The sequence below is a fragment of the Pinus tabuliformis genome, chromosome 7 (assembly GCF_031772625.1).
Source record: "Pinus tabuliformis cultivar Carrire ecotype Pingquan chromosome 7, CPIR1, whole genome shotgun sequence".
NCBI lineage: Eukaryota > Viridiplantae > Streptophyta > Pinopsida > Pinales > Pinaceae > Pinus > Pinus tabuliformis.
The window spans coordinates 976,233,611-976,246,410 of record NC_142293.1 but is presented as its reverse complement, the minus strand read 5'-3'; positions in this window follow the sequence as shown (position 1 = coordinate 976,246,410).

Genomic DNA, 12,800 nt, shown 5'->3' with positions numbered 1-12,800 from the left:
TTGACTGTGACTGTAAATACTGCAATGGTTGATGGTCGATATGGATAATGATCTCTTTCCCCATCAAGTAGTGTTTCCATTTTTTAACACTTTGTACCAATGTGTAAAGTTCTTTGTCATAAGTGGGATAGATAGTCACAGCTCCATTAAAAATTTCAGAATGAAATGAAATGGGCTTACCATGCTGCATAAGAACTGTTCCCATGGCATAATCACTAGCATCCGTTTGAATCTCAAATGGTTGTCTAAGATCCAGAAGAGCCAATATCGGTGTTGAATTGGTCTTTTGTTTTAAAGCGTCAAATGCTTTCTATTGTACATCTCCCCAATGGAATATTTTCTTGACACTAGTCAATGCATGTAGTGGTGTGGCAATGTAAGAAAAATTAGCAATAAATTTTCTCCAATATTGTGTTTCCCCAAGAAAGCTTCTTACCTCTGTAATTGTATTGGTCTTGGGCCAATTTAGAATGACCTCAACCTTAGAGAGGACTATCTTTAGCTCACCTCCTCCAACAATGTGTCTCAAACACACTAAAGAAACCTTGCCAAATTCACACTTTGACGCCTTTAAAAACAACTGTTCTTTTCTCAAGACATCAAGTACTTTGTTCACATGCATAACATGTTCATCTCTGGATTTGTTGAATATGAGAATATCATCTAATTAAACAATGACAAAGTCATCTAGAAATGGTCTCAATAAATCATTCATAACTCTCATGAAAGTAGTTGGAGCATTTGTAAGACCAAAAGGCATAACAAGCCACTCAAACAATCCTTGTTTAGTTTTAAATGTGGCTTTCCAAATGTCCTCTTTAGCTATTCTAACTTGATGACAACCATTTCGTAAGTCTAACTTAGTGAAATACTTTTCATACCTCAATTGATCAAGCAAATCATCAATTCTTGGGAGTGGATAACGATTTTTTACCGTTATTTTGTTCAGTGCATGGAAATCCACACACATGCACCAAGTCTCGTCCTTCTTTGGCACCAAGACAATGGGTGAACCACATGGCGAGGTAGATGGGTGTATGATACCTTTGTTCAGCAATTCTTGAATTTGCTTCTTCATTTCCATGCTCTCCATGATCAACATGTGATACATGCCAATGTCTGGAAGTGGAACATCCTACTGCAGCTGTATCTCATGTTGAATTCCCCCCTTGGGAGGTAACCCCTTTGGTTCCTGAAACATCTTGCCATGCTTGCTTACTACATCAAACAAATCAGACTTTAATTTGTCATCACAACCTTCAAAATATTCATAATCAATATCATTCTTTTTCTTGATCATGATAAGCGCAAAATTTTTACTTGCATTTACTAGTCTCTTCATCTGCCCTACATTAACCAAAGAAATGTTTAACATTTTGCGATGGGCTCTCACAATATACTCCACTCCATCCTTGAGCAACAAATATTTGTTTTCATGGCAATAAAATGCTACTTTCCTATCATACAAATATTGGCTCCCCATAAAAATTCCTGGGATGTCAAGTGGAACTAAATCTAACTCAACTTCATCAATGAATTTTTCAGTAATGGAAAACCTGAATAAGCATTTCCTTGTAACCTGTAAATTTGCATTATTGACTATCCAACCTAAGGGATATGGCTTATTATGAGGTACAGTTTCAAGGTTAAGCTTTTTTACCAAGTCTTCTGAAATTAAGTTTGATTGTGACCCATTATCAAATAATGCATCAATATTTGTATGATTTGAAATTACCCTTACATGGAACAATTCTATCCTTGATTCTTCATTTGGAGTGTTGTTGTTACTATGTGAGGAACTAGTGCTTGCAACAGCTTATATTCCTTTTGTGACCATGGCTGAAATCTTGGTCTCATCACCAGAATCTGATCCACGATCTTGTGTGGTAGCAGTCGTCTTTTGTTTTCCCTTATTTTTTGGTTTCTTAGGCCTTAGTTCGGGATGTAATTTCCGATAGTGGCTTTCATCATGCCACGTTTTGGAACAATGTTGGCATATAGTTTCTCCCCTTCTTTCTTCACACTTGCATTCTTTTTTCCCTTCCATTTTCCACCCTTCTCTTTCTCCTTACCCTTGAATGGCTTCTTCTTACAACCCTCTTCTTGAATGTTATTTCCTCTTGCTTCAAGGTGTGTGGATTGCACACATACCTCATCTAAATTGCTTGGATTGAACATAAGGATAGTATGTTTTAAGTAGGAATGTAAACCCCCAATATATTTCAATAGTGTATCTTGGGAATTCAAGTTTGCTCCTAACAACAAAGCCCTCTTCCCTAACTCCTCGGTATAGCCTTGAACTGTTTGACCCTTGAGTTGCCTAAAATTTTTCCATCATAATGGATTTTTGCAGATGGGCTAAAGGATAAAATAGTATTTTAATTGCATAAACAAATTCAACTGAAGAAATGGATATCTTACCATGAATTCACATTTCCTCTTGATTCTTTGCTTCCCACCAAATTAGTGTTGCTCCTTCTAGCCTCAGTGAAGCCAATTGGATCTTTATGTCATCTTCTTGAAGGTTTTGAATTCTGCAATAAACCTCCAATCGTCTAAATTTTCTGCATTGACCTCACCATTGTACATGGGAAGTTCAAACTTAATGTCCAATTTGAGTAAGGGAGTTTTTTCCTTTGGGGTTTTTGAATGAGTATGAATAGTTTTTGTGGTGGAAGTGGAAGATGATGTTGTTTGAGATGATGAGGATGATGAAGATGATGAGGAAGATGATGAAGATGGTGGATATTGAGGAGGCTTTCCTCCATTACCCTTTGCATACTTCTTTTCATATTTATTATCTTCTAAGCTTCCTTCTCCATGTGGAGGCTTAGAACTCTCTCCGGCCATTCTAGTATTCCTCTCTTCATAGAGGACTCTAACCATGTCAGTTAAGTCATAGAAATCTTTCTTGAATGCTTCATCTTCTGAAAGACCTTCAAGTCTCTCTTTCTCCAGACATGATGGCTTTGGATTCAAGCTCAATTTCTGGTATTGCTTATACCTCCTCAATCTCAATTGAAGTTAAAACTTGAGGTGCTTCAAGTGCAGCTGGGATTGAAACTTTTGGTTGGCCTTATGGCTCTCCTTCTTCTTGGAATTACCTCAAGAGTTGCAACCAATAGTTTCCCTTCTCCTCTCTGCAACTTTAACCTTGTAAGCATCACAAATTTCCAACCATTAAAGCCCTACTTCCACAAAACTCAAGAAATCAAGCAAATAACCTTTGCTCTGATACCAACTTGATCTATTGTTGAATGCTAGTTTTGTTGTGCTAATTTCAACTTCAGAATTTAAAAAAAAAAAAAAACTACTTATCATTGGCTTCATGTGCATAGGTTTCCCTTTATGGTGTTTGTGAATGAACAGGTAAACTTATGTCAAGTTTTATTTCAAATTCATGAGAAAAATAGCATAAAAGTAAAGTGTTGGATAGCAACAATCAAATCTACAGCAAAACTAACATTCAACAATAGATCATTGTTGTATAGTTGATAAACCACCTGGACAAGGAATTTTGGGTCGCTATGGTGCATGTTGAGCAGTCGATAAACCACCTTGAAAATGGATGCCAAACCCCTGTGGTGATTGCTATGAAAAGACAACTACTAAAACACATGGACAGTGGTTTCCAAATCTTCATATTGAGTAACACCCCATCTGAACCTTGGGTGAATTTCTTTGAATGAACTTAGAGGAAAGAGTGAGTCACTTTGATGCTTACTGCTAGGAAATAGTTGATAAACCACCTCGATGTTTTATGTAGGTACCACTGATAAACCACCTTAATGCTTGTTATTAGAGGGAAATTGATAAATCACATAGATAGTGGTTATATACTTTGAGTGTTTAATGAAGCCTTTGGTTTGAAATCCCTAAAAAACCATATCCTTATACATTGGATCAGGTTTGGAGGTGGGTAGCTACAAGAAAGTTTCAATGTAGTTGACTCATTATTGGGTGGAGAGTGTAAGTCCCTCCTTCAATCGTTATTCAGTTTAAAACGCATAGATAAGTCTGTTATATTTTCATATGTATTGTGTTATGCTTGTGACTACTACGAGATCATGTATGCATGTGATTTTCTAATGATTGTTTGCATTTTTTTGCTCAACATTATGTTTATGATTGAAATCTAAATTTTTATGATTATGTTTAGTTAATTGATAAATCATAGCCATTGAGCAAGTTTAACCAACTTGCAGGAGGTCGGTAAAATTTAATTGAATGGTATCAATTCTCCTGATGTGGCTATATAAACTGTATGAATTTGTTGTTGGGGCCTTGCCCCTCTTTGTCTCTAAAACTAGTTCATTTTGGTCAGGGGTCCCTATCCCTATTGCTTCTCAACATTATGCTTATAATTGAAATATGAATGTGTATGGTTATGTTCAATTAATTGATAAATCATAGCCTTTGAGCAAGTTTAACCAGTTTACAAGAGGTCAGATAAGTTTAATTGAATGGTATTCATTGTCCCAAGGTGGTTATATAAATTGTATGAATTCAATGTTTGGGGCCTTGCCCCTATTTGTATCTGAAACTAGTGGATTTTGGTTAAGAGTCCCTATCCCAAGGATGGCCCTTTGTAATAAAAACTCACTAAACATTTGAGGTTTCAATACCTTGGGTCGTTATTCCTTAATACACTAAGATTTTGGGGTTTGGATCAATCAACCTATGTTTTAGAAAACCTCGAGTTTCAACTCTTCTATCAATCACCAAAGAGGCAAAGTAGACAGGTGCAATATAAATGTAAGATTAAGCAGAGTGTTAGAAAACCAAAAAGGTGGAAATATTTTCTTGTCTTGACAATTAATTATGTTCTTGTTTTCTTTTTTTATATTCTTATTTTATCTTATTCTCATCAAGCAATCATCAAAATAAAAACATGAAGATCAAGGACACCAGATATAGGAACTCAGTCAGGGCTAAAACCCCTATATAGGGGAAAACCCAGTCAAACTCTTCCACTAGTAAATTCAAAATCAAACTTGAGACAATCCAAGACCTGAGACCAAACCAAAAGACCTTCCTCCTCCACCAAGTCAACCTTTCAAGATGATGAACCAAATACTAGAAGTCAATTTTTTTCAAATTGTTCCAACCCAGCTTCAAGTCAGAATTTCGACCTCCTAGGTTCAGAATTTTGATCCCCAACTTCATAATTTCAGCCCTATTATAGCCCTACAACTTCAACCCTCCTATAGCTTCAATTTCTTTGCACATGTCAGATAGAGACAAGATAAAATTGTCTTATTCATTTGTTAGGGTTTCTCCTTCTTCGCTTTAGGTTTTCTTCTTCGCTTCTTGTATTTTTTCGCACCTTTTTCTCTTCTTCAAATTGCAGATTGAACTCGAGTGATTGGGTATCCAAATAAGGTCAAGTAGCTTCCTATTTAGTTTTTTCTAGCTTTGAAATAGGCTGGTGTGCCTTCCTTGAGACCAACTTGGTGGAGGAGGCCTAAATAACTCAATTTACGTCAAAATATATTTCATTCTTGATAAAAAAAATCCTAAGAAGGGTATATTACATGATGACGTGGACAAGGACTCTTGACATAAACCATAGAAGTCTACAATGGAGGTTTTGACCTATTAATCATTGATCCAAGCATAAAACCCATGCTTTAATGAGTCAAATTATTTTACAATAAAATTTATTTTTCTTTCTTTTAACAGCTATATTACATTATGACTCAAATATAATTATGAAGACTGACACTAGTTACATTCTTCAACACTCCCTTTTAACTAGGGAGGTATTCATAATTACATATATAGAGGTATATGGAAGATCTCAAAATGCTATTCTCTATGAAGAGTCACAGCACACGCAGTGCTACAAATTAGATACCTGACCAAGGTATCTAACTGGATGGGACTAAGGTGTGTTCCAAGCTTCAGCCACTCTAGGTAGCATCAGGCTTCCACTCTAACACCAACCCAAGGATCTAGGTGTGTATATAAGGTCAGAGCTCTAAGACCAGCATCACCCTCCCTACTTTGGGATCTAGACATCATCATAGGCCGACCAAATGTCCTCCCAAGAATCTTGTCACCCCAATATGCTTCATCTCTCCTTATCAACTAAAACATATATATCTACCAATCCAAGCATGCTTCAATCATTCAACCTTCTTTACGGAGAGATCTACACAAACACAACCCCCTTTAGAAATAAACTTTCATTATACATATTTAACTCAAACCTTTGGGGTCCTTAATCATCCTGATGTTTCTTAGTTGATCATCATATCAAACACATCTAGTCGGAAGCTTTACTTCTTCAATTTTTCAGTAGCACCAAACGCAGCCTCAGCACTTCTTCCAAAATATCCAAGTCTTGTTCACAACTTTATCCATCATGAAAAACCATTAGTGTTTCTTCAGTTATTCTTTGATTTCAAACATCCTCATGGCCTTTTCATCGAATCACTCACTTCTCTTCAAGCTCCCTCTCGACTAGGGAGATATACACTTTCCTTTATCCAAGTAACTAGGGGACAAGTCCATCAACTTATCTTATTCTTTTAGTTACACAGGCTCTTCCTTTTTACATGAAAAATTCATCGAAGAATTTAGACCTTCCAAAACCTCATCATTCCTTCACATGGAAACAAGATTATATATCGAACTTTAATGTCATTGAGGTTCTCACAACTCCCTCTTTTCATCAAGCTCAAATATCATCATCAAATAGGAGGTAATAATTTTCCTACTTCAAAAACACTATACTTCTAGGGTTTCAGTATCATGCACTAGAATATAAATCTCTATTAGGGTTTTGTTACAAACCCTAGATTTCAAAAGCTAAATCATAATCAAGTTAGCATGTACCAACATTTCATCTTCTATGGTTCCATCATTATTTCCTAGAAACTTGTGTCAGACTCAGTAGGGTTTTATTGTAAACCCTAGATACAAATATCAAACTCCAAAATTAGGTATACAAGAAATTTTAACTAGTATAGGGTTTCAATTATACGAAAACACATACGCCCATGGTTTTAATTCCAAGGATTGACTATTGTAAGGGCTTTGACATAAACCCTAATTCTAAAATATCTAGGGTTTTATCTTATAGCCTAGACATTAGCAACAAACCCTAAAAGGTTAGAGTTTCATAACATCCACAAATCCTAAACATCAAGAGAGTAGGATTTCATCATAGGTTCTAGACATTATCACTAAACCCTATGTGGACTAGGGTTTCATTATTATTGTTAGCATACCCTAAGCACCAAAAGGTTATGGTTTTACAGTGAACCCTAAGATTAGATTTTTATCAAAACAAAATGACAAGAGATAGTATAAGAAGTGTAGATTCAATCTAGCGATTAATCACCTAAAAAGAATCTTTATGATTCAAAACCCTAGACATGAGAGAGTTAGTAATATGAAACAAATTTCAAAATGAAGAATATACATACCTTCTTCTGCAACAAGTTCAATCAAATCAAACATATCTTGAGTTGTTATTTAAAAAACCTTGTAGAGATTCTTTAGTAACAAGCTTACTTTCATGACACAAGTATTTTCTTGAAGTTTTATCCATAACCTTTGTGTATTCCTGCAAGCTTTCCTACCAAGGAAAATACAAAGAAAGGATTATGAGTATGAAATACAACTAAATCTAAGTGTGTGGAGGAAATCAAACATGAAAGAGGAAACAAACAATAATATACTTATCTTTTGGTAAAGTGGTGAAGGCTCCCTCTTAATCCAATCCTTCTAAGGGATACTTGTAACTTATCAAAACAATTCAAAAACTTCTAACAAAATATAAAAGACAAAGTTTACAAAACTTAAAACAGTAATCTAGAAGGATATGCAAGGAAATACTTAATATTATAATTCTTTGACTTCAATTCTTCAGCCTTGTTCTTCTTTGGTGGATTTTCATCAGCAACATTTGCATTTTCTCCTTCTCTCTTTTTATTCCTTCGATTTTTAGGACATTGACTCTTGTAATGTCCCATCTTATGACAATTGTAGCATTCAGTATTTGATAGATCGGCCTTCTTCTTTGGTCCTCTAAGTTTCTTGTGTCCTCCATTCTTCTTATGATTATAAGAGTATGCATTGTAGGTATTGTCCTCATCTTCTTCCTTTTTATTATTTGCTAATGAGATGTAGGCTTCTTCTTGACTGCATGTATTGCACATTTATTCAAAGGATGGTGTGTCCTTCCAACTACTAATACCTGCTGCAAAAGAGCTCCATGATTTTGGTAGACCTAATAGCCTAGAAATCACAAGTTATTTTTCTGGTATATCTTCATCAATGACCTAGAGCTCATCTCTTATTTGGGAGATCCTCAAAAAATATGAAAAAACAATATCATCTTTTGTCATCTTCATTGTTCTTAATTCATTCTTGAGACAGGTTATTTTTCCAATGTTATTGATGGTGAATAGTTTTGAGAGAGCTTCATACATCCCTTGAGAAGTATCTATGTTGGATATGTAGGGGATTAGATTATCCTTTACTCCATCTACAATTAGATTCATGGCCAAGATGTAAATTTCCCTGTACTTTTCGTTTCTTGCATCATCTATTGGTTCTGAACCTTCCCTTGAAAAAAATCTAATACTTTAAGTTTTGCAAGGATGAGATCTATCTTTTTCTTCCATGCTTTATAGTTGGTGCCTCCTTCTAAATTATTATATGTCCTCATTGAGCTTTCCATATATTTTCTAGATGTAGATTGTGTTAGAAAATCATAAAGGTACAAAGATTTTCTTATTCTTGATAATTACTTGTGATGTTTCTTGTTATTACGATTCTTTATATCTTCTTTCTTTTAGTTAATCAAGCAATTACCAAAGCAGCGGCGCATAAAACAATAGACACCATGTATAGGCACTATGCCAGGGGGGAAACCCCCTCAAGGGGAAAACCAAGTCAATAATTTCTTCATTTCAAAGTATTCTTTGAGACTCTTCACCCTAGACCAAGACCAGACCTTCCCTCCACACCAAGTCAGCCTCCGAAAATTTGGACCCCTTTCCAACAACTTTGACTAGGCAGCAACTTCTGGCAACTGGCATCTTCTAGCAACAATGAAACTTGGAAGACTTCGCTCTCCCAATATAGGGCACGAAATAGAGAGAGAGAGGCACCAAAATTTTGATTTTCTTCTTCTCCTTAGACTCCACCCAATTCACACTTCCTTTCACTTCCGAGCAACATACTTCGCACTTTTCCCAGATACAAGAGATATCGAAATTCTTGTGGGAGAGTGTGTTCCAAATGAATTCGATTTTCTTGTATTTATAGATGTTGGAAATACTGAGAGGGGGGTGAATCAGTGTTTCTTTTAAAATGTTATTTTTACCAATTAAATCAATTATATTTAGAACAAAATGAGAAATAGGAAGAAAATATTTTATTAATATAATCTTTATAATGAATCAAGTACAATAATATAGGGCTCCAACCCTTGATGAAGGCACTAATCTTCAATCTCCCAGGCTCCAACCTATTGTCAAGCACCAACTTGGTCTTTTGTGAGGCTCCAACCTCTAGGGCACAACCCTATCTTCTCAAGGCACCAACCTTGTGTTTCGAGGCTCCAACCCTTCTTTGGTACAAGCTCCGACCTGGTTTCTTGAGGACATCGATCCTCTAGGGCTCCAAACCTATCCTTCAAGGCACCTACCTTGTCTGTTCGAGGCTCCAACTCACTGCTATACTTTGTCTAGATATGTTTGATAGTAATTCTCAACTCCAAAAATCTTCTCCATTGAGTTCTTTCAATCTATAGCTTCATTGTAGTCTCTACACTACATCATCAATGACAACATGTCTTCATATGAAGGAGTCTTCACAACTCTTCATATTGTCCAATAGAGTCTACAAAGTTTACCTCATGATGATTTTAACAATGCATCATGATCTTCAATAAAGTCTCCAAGATCTGTTGAAGCTTTTCAACAAAATATCTTTAGTAGATTGCACTAAGCCTCATCATCTGCACACAAACAATTCTCTGTTTCAACCCTTTGTTCTATTTGTCACGGTAAGTGCTTCAGGAGTGATTGCTTCTCACTGTTCTTAGTGTCGCGATATCTTACTTCCAAGGAACATACTCACAAATACTTTAATACTGGTGTAGTCTATTGCTCCCTTCAAACGATGGCAGATCAAACCTTATTTTGCTTCACTGAACTGTTCTTCAAGTTATAATCTATAATTCTTCCATTAATTCATCATAGGTTCAAGACTTCCAAGAACCCAATTAGAAAAGTTGCTCGACCTTTAGCTTCCTTCTCTACTGTTGTTCGACTTGCGGCTTTCTTCTTTCTGTTGTTCAGCCTTCGGCTTTGTTCTTTTCTTTATCTCGCTCAACCTTCATCTTACTTTCACGTTCACGAGTTGTGAACTCTCCTTATTCTCTGTTTTTTGATGCATGAGCTCAATTCATAAGGTGAGGTGTTTTAACTCATATTTATACGAGTCTCACCAATAACCAAGAGACACGTTCATTGGAGGGAGGCCGACTTATATATTAAAAATACATCAGAGAGCCCTTTATGTTAATTTTATCATAAACTTGTTTATTCTCGAAAATCACATATCAATATAGCTAAATCCATATAATGGGTGGTCCCACCTGCCACATCATCTTAATCGCAATCGCAACTTCCAGAGGTCCCGCAATCACAACCTTCAATATCACCGATGTAACATTGTTGATACTCATACTACCGATGAAGCGGATGCGATATTATATCAAACAGTTTTTGATAAGCCCATCGGGTCCACCACTTTATCGTAATCAGCAGTCCGCGAAACTATCGCAATCGATGGTTCGTCGGGTCTATCGCAATCAGCGGTCCGGCAATGACAACCCTTTATGATTTGCGTAACTTTCGATAGCCGAACGCTATGTTATATTACAGTTTTTACTATAACCTGTTCAATAGCTGAACGATATGTTATATATACGGTTCTTATTATATCGCAATCATTGTTTTTAGTGTGACATACCTTTAAGACTTTGCGATACCTTCCGATGTGGTGGATGCGATGTTTCATTAAGGAGTATTGTAATGGTCCAGCTGGTCTGCAATACACATATCACAATCGAGGAATTCGAGTGGTAGCACATAATAAATCCCGTCGATATAATACTGTTGATATGTTAAACTTCGATGCGTTGTGGATTTTTAATGGGTTTCCACGGTTTATTCCTTTCTTCAATATGGCTCTTCTCCACTTTAACTCTTTCTCCGCAATGTGTTCTTCTTTTCTTCTTAGTTCTTCCCTTTAGCTCTTTCTCCATTGTGTGTTCCTATTTGCTCCTTCCGATGAACTTCTTCCTCGTACTCTTTGGCTTTCTCATTTGATGGCTTCTGGTATATTTTCTCCTCGGCTTTCCTTCGTATGTCTACTGCTCCTATTGCTTCACGGATCTGCTCTGCTTGGCTTCACATCATCATTTAGTATCTGAGAATATTTCCATATTGACATCAATGAAAATCTAGATCAACAATAGGCTCCATGTGAGGACAAATTAGGATCCTTAGGCCGACTTGATCTCTTCTAGGCTGAGTTGATGTGGAGGATACATAAATCATATTTTACTCAATACTTAACCTTTTTACATGATTCAAAATCCCAAGAAGGGTCTCTTTAAAATTACAATGACTCTATTGAATCAAAATAAATCCTAGAAGTACCTATTGGGGAATTTGACCTAAAACATGGTGACCCAAGCATGAAACCCATGCTTTAATAAGTCACAATAACAATAATAAAAATTATTTTCTTTATTCTTCTGACAAGTACATTACAAGATGACTCAAATGCATTAAATGAAGACTGAACCTAGTTACATTTTCCAACACTCCCTCTTAACTAGGGAGGTATTCATCATATACAAGTACAATGGAAGATCTAAAACTATATGAACAATGAAGAACTTTAAGCACCGCAATTCCATGGATTAGATTCCTAACCAGGGAAATCTATACATTGGTCTCTCAACAATTTAGGCATTGCAATGCCACGAACTAGATTCCTGACAGGTGTTATCACAAAAATAGGACCTTGATAGGCTGTTGATCAAACTATCTCATTGTAACTATTTCAAACCAATCTTTTAGCTAAGGCTTAGCCTTCTCAGCCTGAGAGGGCTCTCTCAAAGGGTTAATGATATTGATTAAAGATATGGATGGATGGCTAACTCTATCTTGGTTTTATGTGTTTGTAGGTTGAAAAGATGAAGGCTTGCTACCATTGGGCTATGGAGTCAAAGTATGTTTCAGTACCACAGCAAGATCAACTTAACATGAAGTAAGGGCGTAGAGAGTTTTTATACATCAAGAAAACAAAGATACAATGCAAGGAAACACAGTTTATAAATACATGAAGGAAGTTAGAGCATCATTGATGAGTTCTAAGTAACATGTATTCATACCACTACAAGTAAGTGAAAGAGGAAAGCCATGAGACAATAGTACATTAAAAACTCTCTTTGAATCCTGAGTAGTGAAGCCAAAACATTCTACCTAGCATGGAAGTCAAGGCATTATAGAGTTCAAGTGGAGAAATGCAAATATAAAACAGTGAAAGACAGTTAGTTTATCTATGAAGGAAGTCAGAGCATCATTGATGAGTTATGAGTATCATAAGTAAACACCACTGCAATGTAATTATTGGAAGATGCCATAAAAACAAGAACATACAAGAACTCTTCATGAATCTTGAGCTGTCTAAGTAGAAATTCTGCATTAGGTTAAATATATACACAGTCTGCACATAGAGAAGCAGCTGAGCCAAGAAGTCTCCAA